Raw genomic sequence first — 5,930 nt, forward strand, 5'->3', positions numbered from 1 at the left:
CCCTAAAGAAATGCTACCCCACACCATTACTGACCTACTGCCAAACCAGTCAGGCTGGAGGATGTTGCAGGCAGCAGAACGTTCTCCACGGCGTCCCCAGACCCTGTCACGTCTGTCACATGTGTTCAGTGTGAACCTGCTTTCATCTGTGAAGAGCACAGGGCGCCAGTGGCGAAGTTGCCAATCTTGGTGTTCTCTGGCAAATGCCAAACGTCCTGCACGGTGTTGGGCTGTAAGCACAACCCCCACCTGGGGGCCCTCACACCACCCTCCTGGAGTCTGTTTCTGACCGTTTGAGCAGCCACATGCACATTTGTGGCCCGCTGGAGGTCATTTTGCAGGGCTCTGGCAGTGCTCCTCCTGTCCCTCCTTGCACAAAAGCGGAGGTAGCAGTCCTGCTGCTGGTTGTTGCCCTCCTACGGCCTCCTCCATGTCTCCTGATGTACTGGCCTGTCTCCTGGTAGCGCCTCCATGCTCTGGACGCTACGCTGACAGACACAGCAAACCTTTTTGCCACAGCTCGCATTGATGTGCCATCCTGGATGAGCTGCCCTACCTGAGCCACTTGTGTGGGTTGTAGACTCCGTCTCATGCTACCACTAGAGTGACAGCACCGCCAGCATTCAAAAGTGACCAAACCATCAGCCAGAAAGCATAGGAACTGAGAAGTGGTCTGTGGTCACCAACTGCAGAACCACTCCTTTATTGGGGATGTCTTGCTAACTGCCTATGCTTTCCACCTGTTGTCTATTCCATGTGCGTAACAGCATGTGGAATTGATTGTCAATCAGTGTTGCTACCTAAGTGGACAATTTGATTTCACAGAAGTGTGATTGACTTGGAGTTACATTGTGTTGTTTAAGTGTTCCCTTTATTTTTTTGAGCAGTTTACAAACCGACACCATCCACAACATTGCTTCCTGCCAAAGCCCCGCATGCCTTTGTTCTTCCTTTATGTCTTATGGGAGGGGCCAATCATCTCCAAGCCTTACTCCCAAGTCGTCCCTTTTCTTTTAACTGTTCTTGCCTTTTGGCAGCTCCGCGCATGCGCACACTGGGAACAGGCTCCCCCTGTTTCTCTGCCTCTCTGATGTCCGACTCTGGAGGCTCCGGAGTTAGCACATAAACTCCCAGATGGCCCTGGTCCCCTCTCTGCCTCCGATGCAGAGCTCTCGTCTGAGCCTTCCCCAGACTCCAGGACTGGCCCATGTTCCTCCCCAGCCTCCTCACTGTCCAACTCTGCTGCCAGCTCCACAGGCTGCTGGCGGACCACAACAATCTGGGCTAGTACTCAATTACAACGTCACTGAAAAAAATGACGTACAGCAGATCCCTGTACATGACCACTGCAGTGTCCCTACAATTACAGGATCAGAATTCAGGTGTTTCGCAAACCCCATGTCCCAAAGGTGCTTTTTTCAAGAGACAACTGGACTTTCTGGTTTTTCTTTGAAGTTGCCTCTTCCAAAAAGCACCTTTGGGACAACCATGACCTGGATGACTGAGAATCTCCATAGACATTTGATAAAATCACATCTATTTACAACCGTTGCAGCATCTTTGGGTCACCTGATTGCCATTAGCGACCTTCCCAGGGATATCTGACAAGGTGGGTGGCTCATAACTCCAATTAATGTACTCTATATATCTCAATGGGGAAGCTGGATTCGCTTAATGACCACAGCAAAAAATGTCTGTAAAATCAGGTATGATTCACTTAACTAGCACATCATTTAACAACAGAGGTTCCGGGATCAATTGTGGTCGCAAGCCAAGGTCTACTGTACATTTTTCTAACCAATCCTACTAAGCAATCTTTTATAAAACACACATGCAGGCCAGGAATTAAATTTGTGTTCTTCACCTTGCAAAACTCATGATTTGTCTCTGAGCAATGTTCCTTTCTCAGCCAGGATCCCCCCAAAGGCTGCACCCAAAGTGTGGGGTACAGTGTCACTGTGAGCTCAAATTCTGAACCCAACAATTAGCAGCCTGCTTCCGAGTTACCAGATGAACTACTGCCTGAGATTGCAGTTACTGTCAGTGTCTGAAGATGAGTCTTGAGCTGCCATCTCCACCCTAAGGTAAGGTGTCATGCCCCTGTCGAGCCTGAATCTGGAAGACGAGCTCGACAGAGAGGAGGTGGAGTTGACGGAGATCGAGAGGGCGGCTTTATTGGCTTCAGAGGAATGTGGGGAGGAGCAAGCCAAGTCAGCCCAGGGTCCTTCAGGATCGGGATGGCTTATTAGCAGGGAGGAACAAGGGCAGGATGACTCAGAGAAGGCAAGCAATGGACATGAGCGCAGAGCTCAGGCAATGAGCAAGGACTGCCCCCTCCTGATCCGCGAGCATGGAGAGTGGAGAGAAGGCAGGAACAATGCAGGCTGACGACTCGGGAGGAGAGCGCCCAGCCCCTCTTCACAAGACAACACCTGGGGAAAGATTTAAGGAGATGCTGTGGGGAGGGGCATTTGTTAGGAACAAACACTGAATTGATAAGAGTTTGGTGTGCCGGTACAGACAGTTGGAGTTTGCAGGATTGCTTGCTTCTTCCTTACTTGTGGACTCATTGTTTGTTCCTTGGTTCATAGATTGATTGTTCCTTGTTTTGTGGACTCCTTTCCCTGTTCCTTTGTTTTGCTGGACTGGGCGCAGCCAGAGGCTGTCGTGTGTGTGTGTGTGTGCGCACACACAAACATTTTACTCTGGGACTTATCAAGAACGTGGGAGCATTTGAGGGGACATTTGGGGAGTTTGAACTCTCAGCTGGCTGTGGGACCTTTGTGCCTTGTCCCAGGTCATCACACAAGGGTTGCCCACACAAAGAATAGAGCAGAAAACGTGTGTTATGCTCACATTCTGACCGATGCCTGGATACATTTTTAAAGACAATAATAAAACATGTAATTTATAAACCCTTAGTACAGTGTGTTGTGACCCAGGCCCAAGTAGGTAGTAATAAACTCAGTCCGTGAAAAAACAAACAAACTTTATTTGAACAGCTGAGAATTACTTCATTCCCAGCGTAGTTCAACTCAAATTGAAGCAAATTCCTCCCAACACAAATTCCTCAGTCCTATCGCAAACCTTAGTCCAATTAGGCAAACTGCCAAAGGCCTTTCTTGGCAAACGTCCAGACACCACAAAAACAAAGACGTACACGAAGCAGAAGACGCAGTTATGTTATTTTCCGGCAAAGGCCAAACACCATTGCTGACCTGTTTTAAGCCTTATGGGAGGGGCCAATCATCTCTTGGCCTTACTCCCGAGTTGTCCTCTCTGCTTGAGCTGCTCTTGCCTTCTGGCAGCTCTTCTCATGCATGCATTAGGAACAGGCTCCTCCTGTTCCTCTGCCTCACTACTATCAGGCTCTGGAGCAGTGGTGGGATTCAAGTAATTTAACAACCGGTTCTCTGCCCTAATGATTTCTTCCAACAACCAGTTTGCCAAACTGCTGACAAAGTTAACAACTGGTTCTCCCAAAGTGGTACGAATTGGCTGAATCCCACCACTGCTCTGGAAGCTCTGGAGTCCGCACCTCCCTTCCCGATGGCCCTGGCCTCACCTCAGGCTCATCGCTGTCCGACTCCGTTGCCAGTTCCGTAGGCTGCTGACGGACCACAACATAGTGGTGGCGAACCTTTTACTCACCAAGTCCCGAACAGGTATGTGCTTTGCACGCTTTGTGAGCTTGCGTGCCATCCGTGCTGATGCGCGGCTCCTCCCCCTTGCGGTGTGCGTGCAACCGCACCATCTGTGCATGCACACAGCTTTTGTGTACCCCCCATCATGCGTTGCACACGCAATTGCACCATCTGTGCATGCACGTGGTTTTCACAGGCGCAATGCACGTGTGGACACCATCTGCGCATGCATGCACTGTACACCAGTACTTTTGCATGCATGCACAAATGCACGTGCATGTGCGGGAGAGCTCCGAAGACCAGCTGGGTGCCCTGAATTATGCGCATATGCACTGGAGGCCCAAACACTAGTTGGGGTGCGTGCGCATATGCAGCTGCAGGTGAGTTGAGCGAAAACTTGCGTGCCTGGAAAAATGGCTCTGCGTGCCACTTCCAGCACGCGTGCAATAGGTTCACCATCATGGCCTTAGTAAGACCACACTTAGAATACAGGTAGTCCTCAACTCACAACAGTTCATTTAGTGACTGTTTGAAGTTACAACGGCACTGAAAAAAGTGACTTAGGATCATTTGTCACAGTTACCACCTTTGTAGCATTCCCCATGGTCATGTGATCAGAATCAAGATGCTGGGCAGCTGGTTCATACTCAGGACCATTGCTGTGTCCCAAGGTCATGTGATCCCCTTCTGTGACCTTCTGACAAAGTCAGTGGGGAAGCCAGGTTCACTTAACAAGCGGGTAACCAATAGGGACACGGTGGCTCAGGGGCTAAGTCACTGAGCTTGTCGATCGAAAGGTCGTCAGTTCAGCGGTTCGAATCCCTAGTGCTGCCGTGTAACGGGGTGAGCTCCCGTTACTTGTCCCAGCTTCTGCCAACCTAGCAGTTCGAAAGCACGTAAAAAATGCAAGTAGAAAAAATAGGGACCACCTTTCGTGGGAAGGTAACAGCATTTCATGTGCCTTTGGTGTTGAGTCATGCCGGCCACATGACCACTGAGATGTCTTCGGACAGCGCTGGCTCTTCGGCTTTGAAACGGAGATGAGCAACGCCCCCTAGAGTCAGGAACGACTAGCACGTATGTGCGAGGGGAACCTTTACCTTTAACCAATTTATCAACGGCAGTGATTTACTGAACAACAGTGGCAAGAACAGTGAATTAGATTTTTAATGAATATTGTATTCTAAAATTTTTTGGTATTTATGTTTTATCTATGCTGTACACCGCCCTGAGTCCTCGGAGAAGGGCGGTATAAAAATGTGAAAAAGAAAGAAAGAAAGAAAGAAAGAGAGAGAGAGAGAGAGAGAGAGAGAGAGAGAGAGGGAAAGAAAGAAAGAAAGAAAGAGATCGTAAAATGGGTCAAAACTCACTTAACAAATGTCTCACTTAACAACAGAACTTTTGGGCTCAATTATGGTTTTAAGTTAAGGGCTACCTGTACTGCATCCAGTTTTGGTCACCATATTATAAAAAAGATGTTGAGACTCTAGAAAGAGTGCAGGGAAGAGCAACCAAGATGATTAGGGGACTGGAGGGTAAAACATATGAAGAACGGTTGCAGGAATTGGGTATGCCTAGTTTAATGAAAAGAAGGACCAGGGGAGACATGATAGCAGTGTTCCAATATCTCAGGGATTGCCACAAAGAAGAGGGAGTCAAGCTATTCTCCAAAGCAGGGGTCTCCAACCTTGGCAACTTTAAGACTTGTGGATTTCAGCTCCCAGCAAAGCTGGCTGAGGAATTCTGGGAGCTGAAGTCCACAAGTCTTAAAGTTGCCAAGATTGGAGACCCCTGCTCCAAAGCACCTGAGGGCAGGACAAGAAGCAATGGATGGACACGGATCAAGGAGACAAGCAACTTAGAAGGAGAAACTTTCTGACGGAACGATCAACCAATGGAAAATGAGGACCAATGAGGACCCAGATTGTTGGGGGGGCAATAAGTTGACTTTGTAAAAATATACAAATAGGATGAGACTATTGCCTTATACACTGTAAGCCGCCCTGAGTCTTCGGAGAAGGGCGGGGTATAAATGTAAACAAAAAAACAAAAAAAAAGCTTGCCTTCAGAAGCTGTGGGTGCTTCATCACTGGAGATCTTTACGAGAACAATTAACCAGGGCTTAGCACCTGAAATTCTGCTCCCAATTGTCGTAATTCGAGGACTTCCCTATACATGCAAGCCTAAATCAGATGCATTCATGGAGATGAGAAAGACCAGGAATAAAATGTAAAAGCCAGACCCTGACGCAGCTGATTTGAAAATGAAAATCACTGAACAAGCCTG

The 5,930-nt window shown here is 48.5% G+C and overlaps 1 protein-coding gene across 4 annotated transcripts in view; it reads left to right on the top strand.

The window, feature by feature from the left end:
* Window positions 1–5,930, top strand: part of NR2C2AP (nuclear receptor 2C2 associated protein) — a 35,338-nt gene that overhangs the window by 15,207 nt on the left and 14,201 nt on the right. The gene's annotated exons all lie outside the window — the stretch shown is intronic.

Source organism: Ahaetulla prasina, chromosome 1 (assembly GCF_028640845.1).
Source record: "Ahaetulla prasina isolate Xishuangbanna chromosome 1, ASM2864084v1, whole genome shotgun sequence".
In the NCBI taxonomy this organism is placed as follows: Eukaryota; Metazoa; Chordata; class Lepidosauria; order Squamata; family Colubridae; genus Ahaetulla; species Ahaetulla prasina.